Source organism: Rutidosis leptorrhynchoides, chromosome 1, assembly GCF_046630445.1.
Source record: "Rutidosis leptorrhynchoides isolate AG116_Rl617_1_P2 chromosome 1, CSIRO_AGI_Rlap_v1, whole genome shotgun sequence".
Classification (NCBI taxonomy): domain Eukaryota; kingdom Viridiplantae; phylum Streptophyta; class Magnoliopsida; order Asterales; family Asteraceae; genus Rutidosis; species Rutidosis leptorrhynchoides.
In genome coordinates, this window is record NC_092333.1 from 133,217,737 (window position 1) to 133,230,158 (window position 12,422).

At 37.1% G+C, this 12,422-nt stretch overlaps 1 pseudogene; it reads left to right on the forward strand.

Moving 5' to 3' along the window:
* Positions 1 to 11,968, forward strand: part of LOC139865188 (alcohol-forming fatty acyl-CoA reductase-like) — a 66,734-nt pseudogene extending 54,766 nt beyond the window's left edge.
* The last annotated feature ends 454 nt before the right edge of the window (positions 11,969 to 12,422 follow it).

Genomic DNA, 12,422 nt, shown 5'->3' on the forward strand with positions numbered 1-12,422 from the left:
TATATATATATATAATTTATATAATTAATTATATATTATATTATATTTATATACATAGTTAACTTGTAATTTTTAGTCCGTTGCGTCGAGCGTTGAGAGTTGACTCTGGTCCCGGTTCCGAATTTTCTAACGTCCTTGCGTACAATTTAATATCTTGTACTTTGCGTTTTGAATCTTGTACTCTTGTAATTCTGAGACGTTTCTTATCAATAATTGGAACCTCTTTGATTGTATTTTGTACTTTTGAGCTTTTTGGTCGTTTGCGTCTTCAATTTGTCGAATCTATCTTTTGTCTTCACCTTTTATTATTTAACCGAATATCACTTGTAAATAGGAAAATTGCAACTAAAAGCTTGTCTTTCTTGAGGAATAATGCTATGAAATATATGTTCGTTTTTAGCATTATCAACTACTTTCACCCTAACTTTAATTCACAAGGTAACAACAAATAAAAGACTATAATAATTTTTACATATGCCATGTCATAAGTATATGTAAATAAATTTCCTAAGTATTTACTATAATATATAAAAGACCTTATTAACTAGTATCATGTAAAATACACATTTTTATATCAAAGTGATACTTGAACATGTACATTAAAATGAATCTTGCATCATTTAAAAACTAACTAACAACCATTAACACTTAAACTCAAGATTAATTCATTAGCCACAATTACTTAAACTTAAACATGGATTAAGAGAATACATGTCATTAAGCCTTCTAATTGCATGCACTAGACATCACCTCACAACATTAAATGATGCATGAGCTTTTAGTCATTTTTGTCTCCCTCCTTTCCCTAAAACACGCCACCACCACCACTCACTCTTCATTTTCTCTAGTCTTGTTACTTACACTTCCTCTCTAACCATCATATCCATCTTCATCATCTTCATCCATATTCATCCATCTTCATACACCTTCAAGTAAACCTTCAAGTAATCTTCATCATCTTCATCAATCATCTTCATAAAGGTATAAAAATTTAACAAATTTCTTCATCTTTTACAAGCCCTCTAACAAGATCAAACTTGGTGAGAATACAAGAACTAGTGTTTTAAACACAAGGATGTTCATGTGCCAAACCATGATCTTGTCAAGTTGTGGCTATATTTATATACTTACATATATGTTATATCTCACTAATAAAAGTTATTTTGAAGATTTGAACACTAAAACACAAGAAAAACTAACTAAAACACTTAGAAACTTTAAAACCATCAAGCTATCCAAAACAGAGTTTGTAAGTTCATCACCTAAAAACCAACTTAGACTTTAGATCTGGACTTTATAAATTTAATCCATGTTAATTTATATGTTCTAAGCTCTCTGTAAAATTTTCGTGATTTTTCTCAAAGAAAACGGTATTTTTGATTTTTATTTTCTCACTATGTGTCAGACTTTGGACTGATCTGACCAAGGTGCAAAGATTGGGGTATAAATCAAAGTCTAAAAAGGTTCTGGAAAAATAATCTTTTGATCTATAAAGAGGACACATAGACGAGTAAAACCCAATTTGAACCAATCAAAAACATGTAATATTCATGGAGAAATGACCTTTTCTTATTGACCTTTGAAATTTGTTGCTGTCTGAATTAGGAATAGAAAACCACTTGCAAAAACTAACTTAATGGAGACTTGGAGTCAAATCCTTTTAAAAATATGTTATTTTATGTCTTCTAAACCCTCTGTAAAGAGCTCAAGTCAAACAAATGTGTTTTACTAATTTTAAGCTTGCATGGGATTTAATAATGTAAAATTGGACTGTTTTGCACACCTGTAAAGATATGTAATTTCGACCAACTTTTTTTTTTAGTCTTAAATAGAGCCTTACATGTTTGCAAAGAGGACTCAAAGACCTTTCCAGAGGTGGTAATCTCATCCTAAATGGATGTGTATTTTGGGAGAAACACTAGGATCAAAATGATGGTTCAAAACAGTAAAATCTGAAAACACTAAGTTAGGAAACTAAGAACTAAACGAAACCAAAAACCGAAACGAACATGTAAAACTTACTAACTCATATAATAAACTTAACTATATTTATCATAGTATGACCTCTGACCTAAACCATTCAAGCTACACAACACCACTATCAAATAGTACATAAGCAATGCAGTTGTTAAGAAGAAATGTACCCGTGACCAACTCAGGATCCTCACGAGCTCTTTTTGCCGAGATATTAAATGCTCTTCCTTTTGCATTTCCATCCTTCTTGGCATTCAGACATTGATTCTTCATGTGCCCCACTTGTCCACATCCATAACAAATCTTGGGTTTGTTTCCAGTTGGCTGCGCGAGATTGACTCTGCAATCTTTGGACATATGTCCCACCTTTTTGCACCTATCACAAACAATAGTGCAAGCTCCATAATGATGCTTATAACATCGATTACAATAAGGTTTCTTGCCATTGTAATTCTTGTTGGCACTCGTATTCTCGGACTTGGGATTATCATGCTTCTTCTGCTGAGAACTATTTCCTTGGTTCTCGTTCCACTTGCGCTTGTTGCCTTGAGCTTTCACATCAGTCGTTGCTTCCGACTTCTGACGACGCGTAATCTGATCCATCAAATTGTGTGCCATTCGGATAGCATCTTGAAGAGTTCTTGGTTTAGAAGACATTACATCACCTTGGATGTCTTCCGAGAGTCCCCACACATACCTCCCGGTCTTCTTTTCTTCAGTAGTAACAAACTCAGGACACATCAAAGTAAGTTCTAGGAATCGCTTCGTGTATCCAGTGATGTCAGTCCCTTGAATCTCCAAATTCCACAACTCAATCTCAAGTTTCTGAATCTCGTTTCTCGGACAATACTCACTGATCATCATTCACTTAAAGCAAAACATAATCATAACATATCAACAACTAGACCCACTTGTAAAGCTAGATGACAACTAGCATACATGTGAACACACTAATATGACAACTAGCATACATGTGAACACACCAATATGACAACTAGCATTCATGTGAACACACGAACAACTAGGCCTAATAAAACAAAATAAAAGGCAACTTAATTATGCAAGTATGCCATAAAAGATAATGTCAAGTTGGCCACTAAATACCTTAACCATTAATTTGATCAATAATGGCCTAAACCCACTTGGACAAGTTGAGCAACTTGAGCAATAAAGTTCGAAAATCAAATTCAGCAAGTTGAGCAACTTGCGCCACTTGAGTTGTGCACTAACATTTTAACAGGAATGAAATTTAAAGAAGTCCGTGTAAACAATTTTGAAGAAACTTTACAGATAACGAAAAAAGTGGCCCAATGGAAGAAATATGCGTGATTACGGACCAACGTAGTTATAGAAGTGTAATGAAACTATGAAAATGACTATTACTCCGTAATTATGATAATGGATGGATGGATTTATTTAATGATGGATTTAATTAGGGAGTAGATATGTGGCTTCTATTATTCAAATACATAACTAAGTAAATGGCTGGCAATACTTGAATGAGCTTTTATTCTACTATGTAAATTATTTTATTTGATTAATAATATCATGATTTTTAATTATGACATAAGCAACCATGCCTTGGAAAACGACATACGTTAATTTTTTTTTATTTTGAGTTAATTATACCATTAGTTCATGTAATTTATCCAAAATTATACCATTGGTCCCTTTGGCAAAACTTGTTAATGATGTTATCGTTATTCTCTTTTATAAAACAATATAGAAATAGAGATATAGATTTATATAATATTATACCATTGTCAAATGAAATTTCATGCCTATGTACAAATACGCCCACTTTATTCATCGTTTCACATAATTTTGTGTCTTTTTCTGTATTGTCAAATGAAATTTCATGCCTATGTACAAATCCACCTCTGTAATAGTATGATTAGTATGTTTTTAGTCTCATAATTAATGTAAATTAGATTTAAATACATGAATCATTTTTCTTGAAAGGTTTTTTCAATTCATGTACTCAATAATAAATTATAGGTTTACTTAAGAATGCATCTATTGAAATTGTAACAATGAAACCCATTAATATTATTGATAATATTAGCCCTACTTATAGAGGCATAACCCTAGAAAACCTAACGGACCCAAGCCTATAATTGGACTTGGGCCTAAGCCTAACTATACTCTAACACTCCCCCGCAGTTCGAACGGTGAAATCACGAAAGTTCGGACTGAAAGGTAACAATAAACATAAAATGAATAAATAAAAACACAATTTTCTCTCTAATTTGTCGTATCGAATTGATTGATATCGCTGATTGGTTGCATTGCTTGACTGCGTATCCTTTTCCGTAACGTTTTTTTTTCTTTTACGTCGTGGCTTGCTTGCCTAAGGATTGAGCAGAACTTGAGCTTTGAACTTTACCGCCGATACAATCTTCTTCAACGCTGCAAAACAAGAGAGTTTTTTTCTTTTTTTTTATATTCCTCTTTTTTCGGGGTTTGGAACCTAGTCACGCTAGGCGGCTCAGCCCACGCCGATTATTAATTGCATAGGTAAGTAAATAAATAAAAAAATGAAATCCGTGCTAAATCAAAGATTAAAAAAAATGTGATGCGATTATGATAAAATTGGAAGAAAACAAAGAGGCTGTATACATAAAAGTGGATCTGGGAATTATTCGGTCGATGTGGTATGGTGCCTCAAAGGCTTTGGTAAATTAAAAATACAAGATATGAAAATCTAGGTGGCACTATGGCATGATAACATATGCGGGAGTATTATTTGAAAGAAATTGCTTATGAGATTGGTGTAGTCTTTATATTAGAAAGGGAAAAAAATACAAAATATGACGGTGGTGGCACATGTTTTGCAGCGGCCATAGGTGGGATGAATAAGGGATTTGTAAGTGGATGCATAAGGGATTTGTGATGGTGATTGACATATGGAAGGTGGCATGCAGACGCCTCAACATGATGATAATAACAATAATACACATAATTGAAATAAACAAATTGAGATTACTCCGGATCATCGACAATTAGTCGATGACCGGAGGATTACAAAGTTGAAGCGGAAGCGGTGGATTAGAGTGTTTGGAGAACCTCCTCGGATACCATGTAACAATGAAACCCGTTAGTATTACTGATAATATTAGCCTTACTTATAGAGGCATAACCTTAGAAAACCTAACGGACCCAAGCTCACAATCGGACTTGGGCCTAAGCCTAACTATACACTAACATAAATGAGGGTGGTGATTCATACACTATCCAAATTTTTCAAATTATTCGTACATCCTTAAATATGCATTATAATGTTGTAATGTACAATATTATAAAGCAGATTTAGTGGTGATGAATAAATTTTGGAGGCGTACAAATTACTTTCCGTTAAACTAAATATGTATACAAATGTGCGAAATAGAAATAGATATAAAAAAGTAGGTTGGAGAAAAAAAGGAAAAATTGAAAGTAAAATGTGTTTTTAAATCATTATTAAACTTAGAATAGTAAATTATAACATTAATAGTCTTTTTTTGTTTACTTGAAATTAAAAGAGTAGTAAAGTTACACCGACAGTCCTTCGGGTTTTCATGAAATCACACTAATCGTTTTTATCTTTTAAAAATTACACTACTTGTCGTGGACTTACCTAAAAGTGTACGTTGATAGTCTTTAATTTACTTAAAATGCTCGTTAATCATCGTTGATTGACTTAAAATGTTCATATCATCACTCTTATTAACGCTCATCTGGACAAGTAAGAGACCATCAACATATACTTTAAGTATGCTAGCGACAATCACTATAAAACAATAGAGACGATCATAGCGTACTACCAATTAGTTTAGGGACGATCAATGTAATTTGCTAGAGATAAAATCGATCGATGTAATTTTATTTAAACCACAAATTTAGATATAATTTACTGTTACTGAAAGTTAACATGTCACCAAAATACCGAAACAATAACAATAAATTGATGTTTCCAACACACGAAAAAGTTTGAATAGTTCCTACACATCATGAATACATTTTGAAGCACTAGGACCCTAAAATATAAATTGTGTACTTGGTTTGTTATAGATACGATGTTGCTCTAGCTATTAACACCTGGGGTGCAAAAAATGTAATGGGTTTTGCTAAGAAATGTATCAACATAAAGCTGTTTCTTCATGTTTCCACAGGTGAGTTAGTAGATAAATTTCATTGCTATCGCGATCAAACTAATTTTAATAATAAAATCATAATATAATATTATATATATTTAGCCTCTGTGTCCGGCGAGACGCCATGACTAATTCTTGAAACTCCGTACCATTTGAGAGATACATTTAACGGAAAGCAAAGTCTCGATATCAAACAAGAGAAGATGATTATCGAGGATAAACTAAAGATGCTCAAATATGATCATAACATTAACGAGAAAGCTATTACAATCGCAATGAAAGAATTGGGCATGAGAAGGTTATCAGATTATATTATATGCACTTTAGTTATCAAGTGATTAATGTTAGGAAGAGGGGATCGCCTAGGACGTTGGGAGATACAAATTTGAGAGAAAAAACAACTCTATTACTCACAAGAATAGATTTACAGAGTATTACAAAACTCTTACAAAAAAAACTCTCAAACTCACACACACTCTCTAGGTTGTGATTACACTTCTCTGAGTGATTTTTGGATGATTTACAATGAAAGTTTGCATCTCTATTTATAGCAAAAATTATATGGCGGTGAATGGTGTGAACGAAGAAGGTTGGCGGAAGTTGGCGGCCGTCATCGTGTTCAAGTTTGCTACTTCCGTATGAGTTGTTCAAAGCTGGAAACGTTGAACATCTAGATGGCAGCTGGAACAGAGCCATCTAGATGACGGCTGGAAACCATCAATTCTCCCCCTCCAGCCGAATCCACGAACATTCCAGTTATGTCTCTGCATAACTTCAACTTTTCTCGAGTCACCACCTTTGTTAACATATCTGCAGGATTCTCCTTTGTATGGATCTTCACTAGTCTCAACAGTTGTCGATCAATTACCTCGCGTATCCAATGATAGCGAATATCAATATGTTTTGTACGAGAATGGTACATGGAGTTCTTGCTCAAATCTATAGCACTTTGACTGTCACAATATACCTTGTACTCCTTTTGCTTGATTCCAAATTCTTGAAGATAACGCTTTAACCACAACATTTCTTTTCCAGCTTCTGCGGCAGCAATATACTCTGCTTCAGTTGTGGATAATGCAACACACCTCTGTAGTCTTGACTGCCATGAAACAGCTCCCCCTGCAAAAGTGTAAATGAATCCTGAAGTAGATTTCCTACTATCAGGATCTCCGGCCATATCCGCATCTGTATAGCCTTCCAAGATTGGATCAGCTCCCCCGTAACAAAGACATAGATTCTTTGTACCTTTAAGATATCTGAGAATCCATTTTACCGCCTTCCAATGCTCTTTCCCGGGGTTCGAGAGAAAACGACTCACCGTTCCCACTGCATGAGCAATATCGGGCCTTGTACACACCATCGCATACATCAAACTTCCAACTGCTGAAGAATATGGTACTGACGACATCTCCCCGATCTCTTCCTTGGATGAGGGACAAGAACTCTTGCTTAACTTGAAATGGTTAGCTAATGGAATGCTAACAGGTTTGGCATTGTTCATATTGAAACGTGAAAGCACTCGTTCAATATACTTCTCCTGAGATAGCCATAACCTTTTATTCTTCCTATCTCGGGTTATCTGCATTCCCAAAATCTGTTGAGCCTGTCCTAAGTCTTTCATGTCAAAAGACTTAGAGAGTTCCTTCTTCAGCTGGTTGATCTTCGTTGCGTCTTTCCCTACGATCAAAATATCGTCTACATATAGTAGAAGAGCAACGAAATCTCCTTCAGAAAACTTCTGAATGTAGACACACTCATCTGCTGCAGTTTTCTTGTACCCGTGACTCACCATGCACGAGTCAAACTTCTTGTACCACTGCATAGGTGCCTGCTTCAAACCGTACAAACTTTTCTTCAGCTTGCATACGAGGTTATCTCCTGAAACCTCAAAACCTTCTGGCTGCTCCATGTAAATTTCTTCATGTAAATCTCCATGAAGAAAAGCTGTCTTTACATCCATCTGTTCAAGCTCCAAGTTCATACTTGCGACCAATCCAAGTATGACTCTAATTGAAGTCATCTTGACTACTGGTGAAAATATCTCGTCAAAATCAATCCCTTTCTTCTGTTGGAATCCTTTGACTACAAGTCGTGCTTTGTATTTCACCACTTTTCCACTACCATCCTTTTTCAGCTTGAACACCCATTTATTTTTCAGTGCCTTCTTCCCGCGTGGAAGTTCTACAATCTCATAAGTTTGATTTTTCTGTAGAGAATCCATCTCATCCTGCATTGCGAGCAACCATTTTTCTTTATCCTTATGAGTTACTGCTTCATGAAAACTCTCCGATTCTCCATCTTCAGTAAGTAGAAGGTACTCGGATTCTGGATATCTACTCGATGGAATCCGACCTCGTTCAGATCTACGAACTTCTGGAACATTCTGAGGAGATCCACCATCATCTTGACCTTGTGATGGTGCTGGAACGTCTGGCAGATGGGGTTGTGGCTCCCCCTGCTCAGCACCGTCATTTTCCTCATTATCTTTTACTTCTGGCATTTCTTCTTGCACTGAAAATTCATTTCTCATGAATGATTCCGTTGTTGCCTCTGGCACCCGAGCAGCAACATTTGACTTCTGAGATATTGTGGGTTTTTCAATATCTTCTATTGTCTGGCTTTCATGGAACACCACGTCCCTACTTCTGATCACCTTTTTCTCCTTTGGATCCCATAATCTGTATCCAAATTCTTCATCTCCATAGCCTATGAATATGCATGGAGTGGTCCTTGCATCCAGCTTCTGCCTGAGCTCCTTGGATACATGTGCGTACGCCAAACATCCAAATACTCTTAAGTGAGAGTATGATGGATCCTTTCCAGACCAAAGTTTCTCCTGAACTTCAAAATTCAATGGTACTGATGGAGATCGGTTGATCAAATAACAAGCGGCTCTGACTGCTTCTCCCCAGAATGGCTTTGGCAGCTTAGCCATACTGAGCATGCTCCGAACACGTTCCATGATTGTTCGGTTCATTATTTCTGCTATACCATTATGTTGAGGGGTACGTGGGACCGTCTTCTCATGTCGGATGCCATATGATCTGCAATAGGCATCGAACTGCCTGGAAGAGTATTCACCGCCGTTGTCGGATCGAAGACACTTTAACTTCTTTCCTGTCTCACGTCCTACCATGACATGGAACTGTTTGAAGTAATTGAACACCTGGTCCTTCGTCCGCAAGAAATATACCCACACCTTTCGAGAAGTATCATCGATAAACATCAGAAAGTATCGATTGCTGCCAATTGATTCAACCTCTAAGGGACCGCAAACATCAGAGTGTACCAGACTGAGTAACTCTGATCTTCTCGTTGAAGAGGAATTAAACGAGACTCTATGTTGCTTACCAAACTGACAATGATTGCAAGGATCTAGTGCAGCGTCCTTGTCTACATTGATAAGCTCCTTCTTTATTAGGGTAGACAACCCTTTCTCACTCATGTGACCGAGTCTCTGGTGCCATAAATTTTGTGAAGCCTCCTTTTCTGCAACATTAATGCTATCTGTGCAGATCTTCACATGAGTCTTGTACAGTGTGTCACAAATGTGTCCTCGAGCGACTATCATAGCGCCTCTTGACAATTTCCATGTGCCTCTACTGAAATGACTATCATAGCCCTGTTTATCGAGAGCTACTCCGGAAAGTAGATTCAGCCGAAGATCTGGCACATGGCGGACATCCTTCAGAGTGATTGTGCTCCCGGAACTTGTCTTTATCTTGACATCACCAATTCCGACAATCTCAGCGGAACTGGAATTTCCCATCTTCACAACTCCAAAGTCACCAGCTTTGTATGTTGTGAAGTATTCCTTGTATGGAGTCACGTGGTAGGAAGCTGCAGTATCTACCACCCATTCTGTTTCTTCTCGTGAGACGTGAAGGCATGTCTCATCATGGGTTGAACAATAAGCTATATCACCAGAGATAGTCACTAATGTTTCTCCACCCTTATTCTTCGGCTGTGAACTGCTTTGACCTTGTTCCTCTTTTAATCTATAGCAGTTCTTCTTCATATGTCCCTCTAATCCACAATGATGGCATTTATATGTTGATTTTCTGCCATCAGCTGACCTGCCCCTGCTCTTGCTTCTGCCTCTCCATTTATTTTTGCTACTCATTCGCTGTCTCCCCCGATTCTCTGTGACAAAGGCATGGGTCTGATCTGTGCCCATGTCTTTTCTCCTTGCCTCTTCACTGAATAGGGCATCCTTGACCATTGTCATGGTAAGTTTGCCATTCGGGGCTGAGTTGCTGAGTGTTACTACCAGCGTTTCTCAACTATCGGGAAGGGAACTAAGTAGCAGTAGCGCCTGAACTTCATCGCCAAGCGGCATCTCTACAGACGATAACTGGTTGACCAAGCTCTGGAACTCACTGGTATGCTCGGCAACTGAAGTTCCACTTTTGAGCTTCATGTTGACTAAACGCCTCATCAGCAGGGCTTTATTCCGAGCAGTCTTGGCCTGGTACATGTCCTCCAACTTTTTCCAGAGGACATATGCGTCTGTCTCTTGTGCAACATGGTGGAAGACACTATGATCAATCCATTGACGGATCTGACCAATAGTTTTTCGGTTTGATTTCTTCCACTCTTTCTCTTTGGCAGAATCAGGGTTTATACCCTTCAAATCAATAGGATCGAACAAATCCTTACAGCTGAGGAGATCTTCTATTCGAGGTTTCCACAGCGTGTAGTTTGTGGCTGTGAGCATAATCATAGCTCCGAAAGATGATGTTGACTCTTCTGTGGACATTATCACCTTACAAATAATTTTTCAACACAAACGGGGTTGAATTGTAGAAAACAGAGATCACCGTTACGTCCGGAATGGTTGAAAATGGTGGAATAGACACTTCGCGGCTTCAATTCCACTTACGAGGCAAAATTATAATTTTTATAAACTTCAGGGACCAAAAATGAAATTCTGAAAATTTCAGGGACCAAATTGTAAAATTTCAGAATTGCTACAGTACCGCTACAGTACCGCTACATTGACTTGCTACAGGGCCGCCAGCTGCTACAGTGAATTGCTACAGTGATCGTCTTCTCCGGCGAAAATTCCGGCACCGGTCGTCTTCTCCGGCGAGATTCCGGCGAGTTGACCAAACTTTGACCGCGTTTTCTGGACTCGTTATAACTCCGTTTAAGTCGCCGTTTTTTGCGTTGGACTCGGTTCGACGAGACGAATCCAATGGTACACTCAAAATTGAATTTTGAGAAAACTTCAGAAGACCCAAAAACTCAACCAACGTCTCTAACCAAGCTCTTGATACCACTTGTTAGGAAGAGGGGATCGCCTGGACGTTGGGAGATACAAATTTGAGAGAAAAAACAACTCTATTACTCACAAGAATAGATTTACAGAGTATTACAAAACTCTTACAAAAAAAAAACTCTCAAACTCACACACACTCTCTAGGTTGTGATTACACTTCTCTGAGTGATTTTTGGATGATTTACAATGAAAGTTTGCATCTCTATTTATAGCAAAAATTCTATGGCGGTGAATGGTGTGAACGAAGAAGGTTGGCGGAAGTTGGCGGCCGTCATCGTGTTCAAGTTTGCTACTTCCGTATGAGTTGTTCAAAGCTGAAAACGTTGAACATCTAGATGGCAGCTGGAACAGAGCCATCTAGATGACGGCTGGAAACCATCAATTAATTCGTGTGGTTCTTAATATTTGTTTAATATATAGGGCAAATCATTATGGTTGGCCAAATACATATGTTTTCACTAAGGGGGAGATGATTCTTGGGCACTTGAAAGGAGATGTACCATTAGTTATACTTCGTCCAACCATCATCACTAGCACCTACAAAGAACCCTTTCCCGGCTGGATTGAAGGTCTCAGGTAGGTAACCGTTAGTAGTGTAACAGAGTGACGGAACGTGATGTTTTTTATTAGGGAGACCCAATTACGTAAAAAAAGAAATTAGGGAGGTCCAATTAAGTTAAAAAAAATTAGCCCATGAAAAATTATAAAAATTACACTAAGAGTCTAACAAGTTAGGGAGGTCAAGACCCTTTTGGTCCTCCACTACCTTCAGCCTCAAGAAGTATTTTATATATGCAATGTAAGTTTAATTTAAGTTATTTAAAAAATAAATTACAAATAAAGGTATAACAAGGAATTTAATGATATCAATTTAAAGCCCAGATGGAGTAAAAACAATTAAGAATATTACTAACTCAAGCAAATCATGGGTGATGATATTTTCAAACATGCTTTTAATAAATCCACACACATTTATTATTACTTTCCAGTTATACCCTCTAATAATTTGAATTGAAAAATTTATATAACACATC